We start from the raw sequence: 18468 nt of genomic DNA, 5'->3' as shown, positions 1-18468 counted from the left end.
GACATCCTCTTCGGGATTCGGCCGCCGTAGTTCAAGTATTTTTAACTGACGCTACTTCAGCGACTTGCGTGCCAATGATGATGAAGCACTGTTGAGAGTTACTCGTCGACTAAACAGTTAAACTACGCTCCGTAGCCTCATGCTGTGCTCACCATTGGGTACCTCCAGTTCCGCCCCCTATTGTCATTAGAAGCCAGTATTGTGGTTGCGTGGTGGACAAAATGGGGGTGGGAGGGGGGGGGGAGGGGGCGGGGGTCGAATGCCGCAAACATAGTTGGCATTTTGCGACCTCGCACTCAGGGGGTTACGTGTCTGATCGGTTACAGCTGCTACAATGGCAAATTATCAAGATATGAGAGTTTGAACCTGGTGTTATAGTCGGCGCGGTAGCGATGGGACACAGCATCTCCGACCGATGAAGTGGGGATATTCCCGTACCATCATTTCACGAGTGTACCGTGAATATCAGAAATCCGGTAAAACATCAAATCTCCGTCATCGCTGTGGCAGGGAAAAGATCCTGCAAGGACGGGACCAAAGGCTACTGAACAGAATCGTTCGACGTGACAAAAGTGCAACCCTTCCGCAAATTGCTGGTGAGCATTCATGGAACCCATCCTGAGCACCTCTTCGAATATCCAAGAGTCTCGATCATTGAAGACGCACTTTCAATGCTGACAGACAACCGTAGAGCCTATTGTCGATTTGTGATTTCAAATACCATTTATAGAAATAACTCGCTACCACATTAACACTCGCATCTGTATTTACGAGGATCGTTCAATAAGTATTGCCCCCTTTTTTTCTCAGAACATATTTATTGTTAAGAGTCAAAATTTGGTGACAATACACATCAACACGTCTTGTCCTATTTTTCTACGTAGTCTCCATCACGTTCTTTGGCCGTACGTCAACGTTGTGGAACAGAATGTATTCCCCGCTGGTGAAAGCTCTTGTCCTGTAGGCGTAGCCATGTTTTTACTGCATGACTGACCCTCTCGTCATCTTCAAAGTGTGTTCCCCGTAGAGAATCTTTAAGCGGTCCAAAGAGATTGAAGTCCGAGGGTGCCAGGTCTGGACTGTAGGCTGGATGAGACAATGATGCCCAACACAATTTGCCGATGTATTTCCGGGGTCTCAGACTAGTGTGTGGGCGTGCATTATCGTGCTGGAGCAAGATTTCTGCTGGGTTCTTGTCCGATCGAACATGTCAGGAACGGTTCTTCAGTTTATTCAGAGTCCTCTCGTATACCTCTGAATACATGGTTGACCCTCTTGGCATCACATCCACGAGAGTGACGTCATCACAAGCCAGAAAACTGTCACCATGACTTTTCTGGAAGACGGGGTTGTCTTGAATTTCTTATTTTCTGGAGAATGAGGAAATGCCGCTCTATGGACTGATGGAACCCATCGTGAGCACCTCTTTGAATATCCAGACGCACTTCCAATGCTGACCGACAACTGGAGAACCAATTGTCGAGCTGTGATGCGCCGGTCGGCACGAACGATTCAGCACGTCTGGAGCAGTGGCTGTGACAGGACGTCCCGAGCGTGGCTGATCCTGGAGCTCTGTTTCTGCATTTCCTGATGCTGTAACTTTCTTTACCCATCTGCCTACTGTACTCCTATCACCTCCAGCATCGCCATACACTGCACACAAACGTTTAGGATATTCAGCACGGTTTCTTTTTCTGCACACAAGAATTCAATAACAGCACGCTGCTTGTAACGTGGGCCGTATGTAAACGCCATTCTGACGATGTACTACGGCTCTGCCACCTGTCGGAACGGTTCGAAACTTCACCGGCGCACAGAACAAAGATCAAATGTGAAGCGCCAGCAAGGACGTTTCTCTATGTATGTTAATGGGTTTAGTGTGGGACATTACTTATTGAATGACCCTCGTAAAATGAACGTTATGGGTATTCCTCCAATCACCGCCTTGGTAGTAGCCTGTACAATTTGTGTGGAGGGTTCCCAACAGGTTTTACAATCTTCACATAATTCTTGTCAGATGTAAGTGTTGTAGTTGTACCCCAACATCCGAAGTTGCTCATTTGAAGTGGTTCCCCACAGGTTTCAGAATCCTTACATAATTATTGTCGGATGTCAGTGCCGTCGTTGCAACGCAACATCCGAAGTTGCTCCTTTGACGACTGTGAGCAGGAAGCTCAATGACGTGGCCTCTAGTTTGTGGCATCAGCCTTTGTCGGAGGCCGTGCTCCAGAGACGTCGATTGGGCGAACGTCATTACTGTTCTGTGAGGTCCAGTGTTGTGGATCCCCGTCATTATGTCTCTGTCCAATTCCGTCATGCGGCCTGTATAGGCGGTGGCTGATTGTTTATCTTTGGTGACGACGGAGCTACATGGTTTTGATGGCACTGGTTCCCGTAGTTTTATTGCCAGTGGCTGCTGGGGTTCCCATTCTGGTTGGGGGCAGTAACCCAGATTATATTATTATTATTATTATTATTATTATTATTATTACTATTAACATCTTCTTTCCTTTCTCAGACGTTATGTCTCGTTAAAACTGGAAAGTGACGTGGACCTTGATGAAGCGTGACTTGCTTTTAACTGTACGGTATATGTTACATTGCATTTAGGAACTTTCGGGAAACTGAACATGTATCAATAATTACAGATTTCTGTAGTTGTATATATACGTTTGGATGTAGCTGTATTGCGTTGATTTACTGGTGGATATTGTGTGGTATGACTCCTGTAGTTGATACTATAATTGGTATAATGTCAACTTTATCCTGATGCCACATGTCCTTGAGTTCCTCAGCCAGTTGGATGTATTTTTCAATTTTTTCTCCTGTTTTCTTCTGTATATTTGTTGTATTGGGTATGGATGTTTCGATTAGTTGTGTTAATTTCTTCTTTTTATTGGTGAGTATCATGTCAGGTTTGTTATGTGGTGTTGTTTTATCTGTTATAATGGTTCTGTTCCAGTATAATTTGTATTCATCATTCTCCAGTACATTTTTTGGTGCATACTTGTATGTGGGAACATGTTCTTTTATTAGTTTGTTGTATGGCAAGTTGTTGATGTATCATTTTTGCTGCATTGTCATGTCTTCTGGTGTATTCTGTATTTGTTAGTATTGTACATCCGCTTGTGATGTGATCTACTGTTTCTATTTGTTGTTTGCAAAGTCTGCATTTATCTGTTGTGGTATTGGGATCTTTAATAATATGCTTGCTGTAATATCTGGTGTTTATTGTTTGATCCTGTATTGTAATCATGAATCCTTCCGTCTCACTTTATATATTGCCATTTCTTAGCCATGTGTTGGATGCGTCTTGATCGACGTGTGGCTGTGTTACATGATACGGGTGCTTCCCATGTAGTGTTTACTTTTTCCAATTTACTTTCTTCGTATCTGTTGATGTTACGTGATCTAAAGGGTTGCAGAAGTGGTTATGAAATTGCAATGGTGTAGCCGATGTATTTATATGAGTGATTGCTTTGTGTATTTTGCTAGTTTCTGCTCGTTCTAGAAAGAACTTTCTTAAATTGTCTACCTGTCCATAATGTAGGTTTTTTATGTCGATGAATCCCCTTCCTTCTTCCTTTCTGCTTAATGTGAATCTTTCTGTTGCTGAACGAATGTGATGTATTCTATATTTGTGGCATTGTGATCGTGTAAGTGTATTGAATGCTTCTAGGTCTGTGTTACTCCATTTCACTTCTCCACATGAGTAGGTCAATATTGATACAGCATAAGTATTTATAGCTTTTGTCTTGTTTCTTGCTGTCAATTCTGTTTTCAGTACTTGTGTTAGTCTTTGTCTATATCTTTCTTTTAGTTCTTCTTTAATATTTGGATGATCTATTCCTATTTTTGTCTGTATCCTAGATATTTCTAGGCATATGTTTTTTCTCATCGCTTCTATGCATTCGCTGTGATTATCCAATATGTAATCTTCTTGTTTAGTGTGTTTTCCATTGACTATGCTATTTTTCTTACATCTATCTGTTCCAAAACCCATACTTATATCATTGCTGAATACTTCTGTTATCTTTAGTAATTGGTTGAGTTGTTGATTTGTTGCTGCCAGTAGTTTTAGATCATCCATGTATAGCAAATGTGTGATTTTGTGTTGGTATGTTCCAGTAATATTGTATACATAATTTGTATCGTTTAGCATGTTGGATGGTGTGTTCAGAGCAAGGCAGAACCAGAAAGGACTTAATGAGTCTCCTTGGTATATTCCACGCTTAATCTGTATTGGCTGTGATGTGATATTATTTGAATTTGTTTGGATTTTAAGTGTGGTTTTCCAATTTTTCATTACTATGTTTAGGAACTGTATGAATTTAGGATCTACTTTGTATAATTCCAATATTTGTAGTAACCATGAGTGGGGTACACTATCAAAAGCTTTTCGGTAATCAATTTATGCGTAGTGTAGCGAACTTTGTTTAGTTTTAGCTTGATGTGTCACCTCTGCATCTATTATTAGTTGCTCTTTACATCCTCGTGCTCCTTTGCAACAGCCTTTTTTTTTGTTCTTCATTTATAATTTTGTTCTGTGTTGTATGTGTCAATTTCTGTGTAATGACTGAAGTTAATATTTTGTATATTGTTGGTAGGCATGTTACGGGGCGATATTTTGCTGTGTTTGCTGTGTCTGCTTGATCTTTAGGTTTCAGATAAGTTATTCCTTGTGCAAGTGTATCTGGGAATGTGTATGGGTCTGCAATGTAACTGTTAAATAATTTAGTTAGATGTGAATGTGTTGAGGTGAACTTCTTTAGCCAGAAATTTACTATTTTATCTTTTCCAGAGGCTTTCCAATTGTGCGTAGAATTAATTGCTCGGGTGACTTCATGTTGCAAAATTATCACTTCAGGCATTTGTGGTATCATGTTGTATGTGTCTGTTTCTGCTTGTATCCACCGTGCATGTCTGTTATGTTGTACCGGGTTTGCCATGCTGGTTTTGTGGTTTTTTTCTGTGTGTTGGTTGGTTCTGATCTCTGCCTAGTGTGTATATTTAGTGTAGTGAGTGCTCCTATATAAACCAGTAGTTGTAACTCTTCCATAGTTGTATTTTCATTTATTTTGTTGTGTATGATTGTATTGATAGTTGTTGTTGTTTGTTTCGACTTGTGGGTTATTTGGTGGTCTATGCAAGAATGGTCTAATGTCTGTATTTGTGTATTTGTATTGTCCGCAGCTCGTGGTCGTGCGGTAGCATTCTCGCTTCCTGCGCCCGGGTTCCCGGGTTCGATTCCCGGCGGGGTCAGGGATTTTCTCTGCCTCGTGATGACTGGGTGTTGTGTGCTGTCCTTAGGTTAGTTAGTTTTAAGTAGTTCTAAGTTCTAGGGGACTGCTGACCATAGATGTTAAGTCCCATAGTGCTCAGAGCCATTTGAACCATTTGTATTTGTATTCTATATACACTCCTGGAAATTGAAATAAGAACATCGTGAATTCATTGTCCCAGGAAGGGGAAACTTTATTGACACATTCCTGGGGTCAGATACATCACATGATCACACTCACAGAACCACAGGCACATAGACACAGGCAACAGAGTATGCACAATGTCGGCACTAGTACAGTGTATATCCACCTTTCGCAGCCATGCAGGCTGCTATTCTCCCATGGAGACGATCGTAGAGATGCTGGATGTAGTCCTGTGGAACGGCTTGCCATGCCATTTCCACCTGGCGCCTCAGTTGGACCAGCGTTCGTGCTGGACGTGCAGACCGCGTGAGACGACGCTTCATCCAGTCCCAAACATGCTCAATGGGGGACAGATCCGGAGATCTTGCTGGCCAGGGTAGTTGACTTACACCTTCTAGAGCACGTTGGGTGGCACGGGATACATGCGGACGTGCATTGTCCTGTTGGAACAGCAAGTTCCCTTGCCGGTCTAGGAATGGTAGAACGATGGGTTCGATGACGGTTTGGATGTACCGTGCACTATTCAGTGTCCCCTCGACGATCACCAGTGGTGTACGGCCAGTGTAGGAGATCGCTCCCGACACCATGATGCCGGGTGTTGGCCCTGTGTGCCTCGGTCGTATGCAGTTCTGATTGAGGCACTCACCTGCACGGCGCCAAACACGCATACGACCATCATTGGCACCAAGGCAGAAGCGACTCTCATCGCTGAAGACGACACGTCTCCATTCGTCCCTCCATTCACGCCTGTCGCGACACCACTGGAGGCGGGCTGCACGATGTTGGGGCGTGAGCGGAAGACGGCCTAACGGTGTGCGGGACCGTAGCCCAGCTTCATGGAGACGGTTGCGAATGGTCCTCGCCGATACCCCAGGAGCAACAGTGTCCCTAATTTGCTGGGAAGTGGCGGTGCGGTCCCCTATGGCACTGCGTAGGATCCTACGGTCTTGGCGTGCATCCGTGCGTCGCTGCGGTCCGGTCCCAGGTCGACGGGCACGTGCACCTTCCGCCGACCACTGGCGACAACATCGATGTACTGTGGAGACTTCACGCCCCTCGTGTTGAGCAATTCGGCGGTACGTCCACCCGGCCTCCCGCATGCCCACTATACGCCCTCGCTCTAAGTCCGTCAACTGCACATACGGTTCACGTCCACGCTGTCGCGGCATGCTACCAGTGTTAAAGACTGCGATGGAGCTCCGTATGCCACGGCAAACTGGCTGACACTGACGGCGGCGGTGCACAAATGCTGCGCAGCTAGCGCCATTCGACGGCCAACACCGCGGTTCCTGGTGTGTCCGCTGTGCCGTGCGTGTGATCATTGCTTGTACAGCTCTCTCGCAGTGTCCGGAGCAAGTATGGTGGGTCTGACACACCGGTGTCAATGTGTTCTTTTTTCCATTTCCAGGAGTGTATGTCAGTTGAAATTTTTCTTCTATATCTAACATGTGTGCCACTTCGTGTTCTATTTGTGCTTGTTCTGGTGGCTGTCTTAAGATTTCGTTTTCCTCTGATTGTTTAATTGATGCCTGTTGTTCTTGGTTTGTTTGCTCTGGGATGTTTGAGTCTATTACTGTATTCTTCTTCTGATTTATTATTATTATTAGTATTTTGCGACGGCCGAAAAGATTGCGGTTCGTCCCGACTGTTAACAATTGCATTTTGATTTGCTTGTCCAGTAGGCTCGTACCGCGTACTGCTGTTATCACGAAGCCCGGCGTTACTCGCATTACCCTTTCTGAAGTGGCAGCCCACCATTGCCGGAACTTCTCTTAGCGCCCTCCTACATCAGATCTATTTCCCTTCCTTCTTCCCACCTCAATTTACATAATAGACTGAAGAGCTAAACAAACTCGCACACCTGCCTAATATCGTGTAGGGCCTCCGCGGGCATGCACAAGTGCCGCAACACGACGTGGCGCGGACTCGACTGATGTCTGAAGTAGTGATGGAATAAACTGACACCATGAATCCTGCAGGGCTGCCCATAAATCTCTAAGAGTACTAGGAGGTAGAGAACAGCACGTTGTAAGGATTCCTAGATACGCTCAATAACGTTCATGTCTGAGGGGTTTGGTGGCCAGCTGAAGTGATTAAATTCAGAAGGGTGTCGCTGGAGCCACTCTGTAGCAATTCCGGACGTGTAGGGTGTCGTATCGTCCTGCTGGAACTGCCCAAGCCCGTTGGAATGCACAAAGGACAAGAATGGATGCAGGCGATGAGACAGGAAGGTTACGCACGTGTCACATGTCCAAAACGTGTCTAGGCGTATTACTGCAATTGCACACGCCCCACACCATTACAGAGCCTCCACCAGCTTGAAGAGTCCCCTGCTGACATGCAGGGTCCATCGATTCGTGTGGTTGTCTCCATACCCTACACGTCCATCCGCTCGATACAATTTGAAACGAGACTCTTCCGACCAGGCGACATGTTTCCAGTCAACAGTCCAATGTCTACATCTACATCTACACTACATTTATACTCCGCAAGCCACCCAACGGTGTGTGGCGGAGGGCACTTAACGTGCCCTTTGTCATTACCTCCCTTTCCTGCTCCAGTCGCGTATGGTTCGCGGGAAGAACTACTGCCGGAAAGCCTCCGTGCGCGCTCGAATCTCTCTAGTTTTACCTTCGTCATCTCCTCGGGAGGTATAACTAGGGGGAAGCAATCTATTCGATACCTCATCCCGAAACGCACCCTCTCGAAACCTGGACACCAAGCTACACCGCGATGCAGAGCGCCTCTGCCACTTGAGTTTGCTAAACATCTCCGTAACGCTATCACGCTTACCAAATAACCCTGTGACGAACGCGCCGCTCTTCTTTGGATCTTCTCTATCTCCTCTGTCAACCCGACCTGGTACAGGTCCCACACTGATGAGCAATACTCAAGTATAGGTCGAACGAATGTTTTGTAAACCACCTCCTTTGTTGGTGGACTACATTTTCTAAAGACTCTCCCAATGAAACTCAACCTGGTACCTGCCTTACCAACAATTAATTTTATATGATCATTCCACTTCAAATCGTTCCGCACGCATACTCACAGATATTTTACAGTAATTATTGCTACCAGTGTTTGTTCCGCTATCATATAATCATACAATAAAGGATCCTTCTTTCTATGTATTCGCGATACATTACATTTGTCTGTGTTAAGGGTCAGTTGCCATTCCCTGCACCAAGTGCCTATCCGCTGCAGATCTTCCTGCATTTCGCCACAATTTTCTAATGCTGCAACTTCTCTGTATACTACAGCATCATCCGCCAAAAGCCGCATGGAACTTCCGACACTATCTACTAGGTCATTAATATATATTGTGAAAAGCAATGGTCCCTTAACACTCCCCTGTGGCACGCCAGAGGTTACTTTAACGTCTGTAGACGTCTCTTCATTGATAACAACATGCTGTGTTCTGTTTGCTAAAAACACTTCAATCCAGCCACACAGCTGGTCTGATATTCCGTAGGCTCTTACTTTATCAGGCGACAGTGCGGAACTGTATCGAACGCCTTCCGGAAGTCAAGGAAAATGGCATCCACCTGGGAGCCCGTATCTAATATTTTCTGGGTCTGATGAACAAATAAAGCGAGTTGGGTCTCACATGATCGCTGTTTCCGGAATCCATGTTGATTTCTACAGAGTACATTCTGGGTTTCCAGAAATGACATGATACGCGAGCAAAAAACATGTTCTAAAATTCTACAACAGATCGATGTCAGAGATATAGGTCTATAGTTTTGCGCATCTGCTCGACGACCCTTCTTGAAGACTGGGACTACCTGTGCTCTTTTCCAATCATTTGGAACCTTCCGTTCCTCTAGAGACTTGCGGTACACGGCTGTTAGAAGAGGGGCAAGTTCTTTCGCGTACTCCGTGTAGAATCGAATTGGTGTTGACAGGTCCAGACGAAGCATAAGGCTTTTTGTTGTGCAGTCGTCAAGGGTATACGAGTGGCCTTTCGGCACAGAAAGCCCATATCGATCATGTTTCGTTGAATCATTAGCATGCTGAAACTTGTTGATGGACCAGCATTGAAATCTGCAGCAATTTGTGGAAGGGTTGCACTTCTGTCACGTTCAACGAATCTCTTCAGTCGTCGTTGGTCCCGTCCTTGCAGTATCTTTTTCCTGCCACAGCAATGTCGGAGATTTGATGTTTTATCGGATTCATGATATCCACGTTACATTCCTGAAATGGTCGTACGGGAAAATCCCTTCATCGCTACCTCGGAGACGCTGTGTCCCATCGCTCGTACGCCGACTGTAACACCTCGTTCAAACTCACTCACATCTTGACAGCCTACCACTTTTGCAGCAGTAACCGATCTAACTGCGCCAGGCACTTGTCTTATATAGCAGTTGCCGACAGTAGCCTCGTATTCAGCCTGTTTACATATCTCTGTATTTGAACACGGAAGGCTATACCAGTTTCTTTGACGCTTCAGTGTGTGTGTGTGTGTGTGTGTGTGTGTGTGTGTGTGTGTGTGTGTGTGCGGGCGCGTGTGCGGGCGCATATACAGGTATATTGGCAGATTATGGTCAAATGGCTATCCAAATACCAGAAGTAGTACGTATCCGGCAGCGTAAGTTTTTTTTGTGTTTCGCAGTGGTGGTAACGCAACAGCTTGTACCAAAAACATTTGCGTTGTTCATAAAAGTGCATTAGACGTTTATAAATGCCAAAGTTCAAATCTGGTAATTTTGATGCTTCCGACTGGAATCGATCAGGAAGACCAAAAACATTAGACATTGACATACTGATGGCCAAAGTGGAAGCAAATCCGTGTCAGACAGGAGAGGAACTGTCAAACGCTCTTAACCATCCCTGGTCGACCATCGAATAATATTTGTAACAGATTACTGAAGACAAACAAAGCCAATCGATTCACCACACGCAACGTATGGCGTCGGCGGCACGCTGCGGAAGCGTCACTGGAGATGACAAATGTATCCCTCATGATAATACAAACGCCACGAGGTACAGCTAAGCCAACTTTGTACCCCAAAAAAGCGCTTTTGTAGGAAGTCTGGTTTAAGATTTTCCCCGTAAGCCATACAGGACCTGCATTTATCCGTGCCGAGACGACTGGAAGCTGTTTCGAATGTCAGCGGGTTTTCTACACCGTATTAGTTATGGTCGTGTGTTGTGCTTTGGTGTTTCCATATTTTTGACCACCCCGTAATGCCCAAGAGAATAAAGCTAGTAACGCGGTCAGACTTGAAAGTAAGTCGAAATTAGTCATATGGCACTTACTTTCATAAATTCGGGGCAACAGAAATAAATGAGGGCCTGCATATCTAAATATTGTATGTGGTGGCGGCGGCGGCGGCGGCGGTAAGTTCCTATGGCACCAATCTGCTGAGGTCATCAGTCCCTAGGCTTACGCGCTGCTTAATCTAACTTACGCTAAGGACAACACACATACCCATGCGCGAGGGAGGACTCAAACTTCCTATTGGGGGAGCTACACGAACCGTGGCAAAGTGCTTCAGACCTCGCTGTTTCAATATTGCATGTATGACGCAAGTGTTCTGCTGTGTAGGTGGAATATATTACGTTAACCATGTGTTGGACAATGGCTTATAGCGTTCAACTGTGGAGAGGGTTAGTCTCACCGTTTGTGTGGACATAAAAACAGAAGTTAGAAAATAGTTACTTACCAGAAACAGCATCAAAAGTCCTAGTTCCCTTCGCGTATGACATTGCACTTGTTAACTGAGGCGATGTAACACGGCATCTTCTAGCACACTACGACCTACCTTTTGTCAGCACCTGAAACCTGCTAAGCAAAACGAGAAATCCTTTTTTATTCTTTTTTATGACTCCCAGCACCAGTTCTGCAATCCAGTGGCCTTTCATCAGAGTGACTTTAGCTCTCGTAATTAACTTATGTAAGTCAGCAAGATGTCGAACAGACAGCGTGGCACTTTTAAGTAGATTAAGTGCAAGAAATGATATGGTTTTCGATAAAGGTAGTTTGTACTAAATGAGTTTAATAATCAATATGTTCACTTTAAGTACAAGAGAATACGTTTACAGCCCCATAGGGATAATTTAATTAGAATTTGAAGATGAAACTTTTTGAGCGATACCAACAGCATAAGAAGTATACTATGTGATCAAAAGTATCCGGACTCCGCCAGAAACATACGTTTTTCATATTAGGAGCATTGTGCTGCCACCTACTGCCAGGTACCCCATATCAGCGACCTCAGTAGTCAGACATTGTGAGAGAGCAGAATGGGGCGCTCCGCGCAACTCACGGACTTCGAACGTGGTCAGGTGATTCGGCGTCGCTTGTGTCATACGTCTGTAGGCGACATTTCCACACTCCTAAACGTCCCTAGGTCCACTGTTTCGGATATGATAGTGGAGTTGAAACGTGAAGGGACACGTACAGCACAAAAGCTTACACGCAGACCTCGTCTGTTGACTAACAGAGATCACCGACAGTTGAAGAGGGTTGTAATGCGTAATAGGCAGACATCTATCCATACCACTACACAGGAATTCCAAAATGCTTCAGGATCCACTGCAAGTACTATGACAGTTAGGCGGGAGGTGAGAAAACTTGGATTTCATGGTCGAGCGGCTGCTCATAAGCCACACATCACGCCGGTAAATGCCAAACGACTGCGTCGCTCGGTGTAAGGAGCGTAAACATTGGACGATTCAACAGTGAAAAAACGTTCTGTGGAATGTCGAATCACGGTACACAATGTGGCGATCCAATGGCAGGCTGTGGGCATGGCGAATGGCCGGTGAACGTCATCTGCCAGGGCGGAGTAGTGGTGTTATGGTGTGGTCGTGTTTTTCATGGGGCGGGCTTACACCCTTTTGTTGCCCTGCGTGGCACTATCACAGCACAGGACTACATTGATTCCCACTGTTGAAGAACAATTCGGGGATGGCGGCTGCATCTTTCAACGCGATCGAGCACCTGTTGATAATGCACAGCCTGTGGGGGAGTAGTTGCACGACAATAACATCCCTGTAATGTACTGGCCCGCACAGAGACCTGACCTGAATCCTATAGAACACCTTTGGGATGTTTTGGAACGCCAACTTCGTGCCAGGCCTCACCGACCGACATCGATACCTCTCCTCCGTGCAGCACTCCGTGAAGAATGGGCTGCCATTCCCCAAAAAACCTTCCAGCCTGCGAGATTGGAAGCTGTCATCAAGGCTAAGGGTGAGCCAACGCCATATTGAATTCCTGCATTACTGATGGAAGGCGCCACGAACTTGTTAAGTCATTTTCAACCAGGTGTCGGGAGACTTTTGATCACATAGTGTATGAAGTCCTGATTCCTTGAAAAATTAATGTTACACTTCAGGAGCGGTTAACGCTTTTGAATTTATAACAGCACGGAGTTAGGTAAAGCAATATGGGATGCAATCACCAGCTTCCAAACGGTTCGTGATAGCAACGTACGAGCACCTACTACACTTTGCGGAAACACATGATACCTACTTGTAGAGTAATAGAAGTAAACGTTCCTTAACTGACCTCGCCACGTGAAACTAATACCCATCACAGTAAATAAACTGAGTTCATCTCACCCTCTTCCTGATTCATTGCAATGTCTGCTAAGCATCGTGGACCTCCGACATACAGAAGCAGCTTCCCTCTCAACATCAGAACGCAGTACGAAATGCCTCTTCGAATTTAACACTCTAAATTGGGGCAAGAATTGACCGAGAATAATGGTTAATCACTTTCAAATGAGTACGTATACTGTTGGTCGAGAGCAAACTGACTCGCCAGAGATTTAAGTTAGTCACTGTGATCAGCCAAAGAGGTTGCTAAAGATCCTGCATCACTATGTCGAAACTAGTCTGAGCAAGACCTCACAGATAATAACAAACATAAGCGTCACGATACACAAAAAGCGAGCGTATGGTTCTGTTGACTTATCTTATTTTTGAAGAAGTTAGACTCCTAGGTGTCCTACTATTCGGCCTCGTTTTCTTTAAAATTGTTTAAGCCATAGAACTTACGTTAGAAAACCAGACAACAGTTTATATGGACTCTTCTCTTCCTGTATGCCATATTTGTAGCATATCTGGAAAACGTATTTGGCCTCTGTATTCATGTACTAAAATTTGCAGATGATGTCTGCATATGCAGGGTGTTCCAAAAAAGCACCGACAAACTTTAGGGACAAGTTCATTAGACAGAATTAAGTGAAAGAGATCTAGTAAATGTTGTTGTTGTTATTGTTGTTGTCTTCAGTCCAGAGACTGGTTTGATGCAGCTCTCCATGCTACTCTATCCTGTGCAAGCTTTTTCATCTCCCAGTACCTACTGCAACCTACATCCTCCTGAATCTGTTTAGTGTATTCATCTCTTGTTCTCCCTCTACGATTTTTACCCTCCACGCTGCCCTCCAATGCTAAATTGGTGATCCCTTGATGGCTCAGAATATGTCCTACCAACGGCTCCCTTCTTCTAGTCAAGTTGTGGCACAATTTTCTCTTCTCTCCAATTTTGTTCAGTAACTCCTCATTAGATATGTGATCTACCCATGTAATCTATAGCATTCTTCTGTAGCGCCAAATTTCGAAAGCTTCTATTCTCTTCTTGTCTAAACTATTTATCGTCCACGTTTCACTTCCATACATGGCTACACTCCATACAAATACTATCAGAAACGACTTCCTAACACTTAAATCTATACTCGATGTTATATATATATAATCTGCAAACCACTGCGAGGTGCATGGCTGAGGGTACGTCCCACTGTACCAGTTATTGGGTTTTCTCCCTGTTCCATTCACGTAAACAGCACGGGAAGAATGTTTGAATGTCTCTGTGCGTGCAGTAATTATTCTAATCTTGTCTTCACAATCCCTATGCTACCTTTATGTAGGTGGCTGCAGTTTATTCTTAAGGTGATCATTTAATGCTGGTTCTTTAAACTTTAATAATAGACTTTCTCGAGATAGTTTACATCTATCGTCAAGAATCTTCCAATTCAGTTCCTTCAGTATCTCTGTGACACAGTCCCACAAACCTGTGACCATTCGTGCTGCCCTTCTCTGTATACATTCAATATCCACTGTTAGTCCTGTTAGGTATGGGTCCCACACACTCTAGCAGTAGTCTAGAACCGGTCACAAGACTGATTTACATGCAATCTCTTTAGTAAATTGATTGCACTTGCCCAGTATTCTGCCAAAAAACCGAACTCTACCACCTGCTTCACCACGACTGAACCTATGAGATCATTCCATTTCATATCCCTACAAAGTGTTACAACCAGGTATTTGTATGATTTGGCCGATTCTAACACGCTCGTTGATATATTGTAGTCTTAGGAAGAATGTTTTTTTTCGTTTTCTGAAGTGCAAAATTTTACGTTTCTGAACATATGAAGGAGCTTGCCAATCTCTGTACCACTTTGAAATCTCCTCAACATCTGACTGAATATTTGTGCAGCTTCTTTCAGATAGTACTTCATTACAGATAATTGCATCATCTGCAAAAAGCCTGATCTAACTATTAATATTGTAATATTGTCTGCAAGGTCATTACTGTACAATATGAACAGCAAGGGTCCCAACACACTTCCCTGAGGCACAACCAAAGCTGCATCAACATCTGACGATGACTCGCCATCCAAGATAACATCCTGCGTCGTCCCTGCCAAAAAGTCTTCAATCCAGCCAGATATTTCACTTGATACCCCATGTGATCGTACTTTTAACAATAAGCGTAGGTGTGATACCGAGTTAAATGCTCTTCAGGAAACAAGAAATACAGCACCTACCTGATTGCCTTGGTCCATAGCTTTCAGTATGTCATGCGAGAAAAGTGCGAGTTGGGTTTTTTCACATGATGGATGTTAACGAAATCCATACTAGTTGGCATAGAGGAGGTCATTCTGTTCAAGATACCTCAGAATATGTTCTAATATTCTACAACAATTGCTATCGGAATTGGCATCTTCCAACACGATAACTGTCTATGACACTATGCCAGAATCGTGTTGATTTGAGGGGTATGACAGCTGACGTATGCGACACCTTCGCCTGCGATCACGGCTACCCGCATCACCGACCTGCTCTGCAAGTTGCCCGGGCCCTGCTACGCAGGAGACACGCTCTTGGCAGACCCAGATTACATTATAGGCAACGTCACCATTTTCTCTTTGTCACTTTCCTACAAGCGAACCACTACGAATACAGATCTGACTGCCGGAAAACTAAGATTGTTTAAAGTATATTTACCATAAATAAACCTATGTTGATACTTCCCTTATAGCAGTAATTTTCTTTGCCACGTAAAGAAAAAGCTAGATGAAAATTACAACAAAACCAATTATGTCCTCAGGCGATCTGTTCCTTAACAAACAGAACTCGTATCTGACAGTGTGGGTTCAGAAAGCACGTTGGTCACGCTGATCTCACTGAATGTCGAGTAGCAAATTAGGTGCAGGTTTAGCAGTGGCACAAATTAGGAACCGGTAAACGTAGACAACTCACCCGTAGTGGGAGAGGGTGAGAGAGGGGGGGGAGGGGCGTTGGGGGGGGGGGGATGGAGGAAGGAAGAAGAGATAAACAACAAAACCAGACTAGCCAGTGGTTCTCAAACTCACCATGCTCTGAAGCCCCGCAACTTGTGCCTGTTTGCTACAATGGAGAACTGAAATTGGATGTGAAGAAAGGGATTCTACAGGATACACTAGAGGATTACCTTTTTAAAACAGCATTCGAAAGCTGGATTGAGAGATGAAGCAAATGTATCACTTTTAATGAACACTGTGTTAAGTGACAGGTACATGTATGAGGAAATGTTTACATCAATTAATTGGGAAATAATGACAACTTCAGCGCAGCGTTCGTGAACGAAATATTTTATACGACACATTCGTGTTAAACTGGTATACATTCAAAGATGTTGAGTTAACTTCGAATGCAAATCATACTGTACTTCAGAACTTTCTACCTCCTACGACAATTCAGAAGAGGAGGCAGTTACAGTAACGTCAAAGGAAAAATAAACATCTCGTATCATTCGGAGCCTGAACATACAACTTAAAAGTTTGAAATGAGGTCTTTGGAGATAGTACAGATACGGGATTACTAACACTTACGAATTTCACGAGAAGAGAAGTAAGTTGAAGAAGAAGAAGAAGAAGAAGAAGAAGAAGAAGGAAAAAAAGGCGCACCACACAAGAATTATCGGAATGGGGCGGAAAACGTTAAGTGTGGTATACATGTACAGACAGATAAATGATAACGCTTTCAGAAAAATTGGATGATTTGTTCAAGAGCAAACTGAGCACGTCAAAAACGCGCTGGTCCACCTTTGGCCCTATACAAGCAGTTATTCGGCTTCATATTAATTCGCAGAGTTGTTGGATGTCTCCCGAGCGATGTTGTGAAAAATTCTGTCCAATTGGCGCATTACATGATCAAAATGACGATCCGGTTGGAGGGCCACGCCCGTAGCGATGCAAACGTTCTCAGCTGTGGAGGAATTCGCCGGCCTTGTTTGCCAAGGCAGCGTTAGGCAAGCAATAAGAAAAGCTGTAGAAACACTCTTTATTTGCGAGCGGACATTATCGTGCTGAAATGTAAGCCTAGGATGGCTTACCATGAAGGGCTTCAGAACGGGGCCTAGAATATCCTCTACAAATCACCGTGCTGTAATAGTACAACGTATGACAGCCAAAGGTGTCCTGCTATGAAAAGAAATGGCATCCCAGACCATAACTCCTGCTTATCGGATCTGATAGCGGGCGACAATGAGGTTGGTATCCGACCGCTGCCTGCGGCGCCTCCAGACACGTTTTCGGCCTGGAATCTCATTGGCTGGAGCAGGACTGTCTTTGGTGATGAGTCCCGCTTCCAACTGAGCCGCGTTCACCAGGGAAGACGTGAATAGAGACAAGTCTTCAGGTCCAGATTGCATACCGATTAGGTTCCTTCCAGATTACGCTGATACTATAGCTCCCTACTTAGCAATCAAATACAAGCGCTCGCTCACCGATAAATCTGTACCTACAGATTGGAAAATTGCGCAGGTCGCACCAGTGTTTAAGAATGGTAGTAGGAGTAATCCATCGAACTACAGACCTATATCATTGACGTCGGTTTGTAGTAGGGTTTTAGAGCATATACTGTATTCAAACATTATTAATCACCTCGAAGGGAACGATCTATAGATACGTAATCAGCATGGTTTCAGAATACATCGTTCTTGTGCAACGCAGCTAGATCTTTATTCGCACGAAGTAATGGCCGATATCGACAGGGGATCTCAAGTTGATTCCGTATTTCTAGATTTCCGGAAAGCTTTTGACACCATTCCTCACAAGCGACTTCTAATCAAGCTGCGGGCCTATGGGGTATCGTCTCAGTTGTGCGACTGGATTCGTGATTTCCTGTCAGGAAGGTCGCAGTTCATAGTAATAGACGGCAAATCATCGAGTAAAACCGAAGTGATATCAGGTGTTCCCCAGGGAAGCGTCCTGGGACCTCTGCTGTTCCTGATCTATATAAATGACCTGGGTGACAATCTGAGAAGTTCTCTTAGGTTGTTCGCAGATGATGCTGTAATTTACCGTCTAGTAAGGTCATCCGAAGACCGGTATCAGTTGCAAAGCGATTTATAAAAGATTGCTGTATGGTGTGGCAGGTGGCAGTTGACGCTAAATAACGAAAAGTGTGAGGTGATCCACACGAGTTCCAAAAGAAATCCGTTGCAATTCGATTACTCGATATATAGTACAATTCTCAAGGCTGTCAATTCAACTAAGTACCTGGGTGTTAATATTACGAACAACTTCAGTTGGAAAGACCACATAGATAATATTGTGGGGAAGGCGAGCCAAATGTTGCGTTTCATTGGCAGGACACTTAGGAGACGCAACAAGTCCACTAAAGAGACAGCTTACACTAAACTCGTTCGTCCTCTGTTAGAATATTGCTGCGCAGTGTGGGATCCTTACCAGGTGGGAGTGACGGAGGACATCGAAAGGGTGCAAAAAAGGGCAGCTCGTTTTGTATGATCACGTAATAGGGGAGA

Source organism: Schistocerca serialis, chromosome 12 (genome assembly GCF_023864345.2).
Source record: "Schistocerca serialis cubense isolate TAMUIC-IGC-003099 chromosome 12, iqSchSeri2.2, whole genome shotgun sequence".
NCBI lineage: Eukaryota > Metazoa > Arthropoda > Insecta > Orthoptera > Acrididae > Schistocerca > Schistocerca serialis.
Note: the sequence above shows the minus strand (reverse complement) of the source record.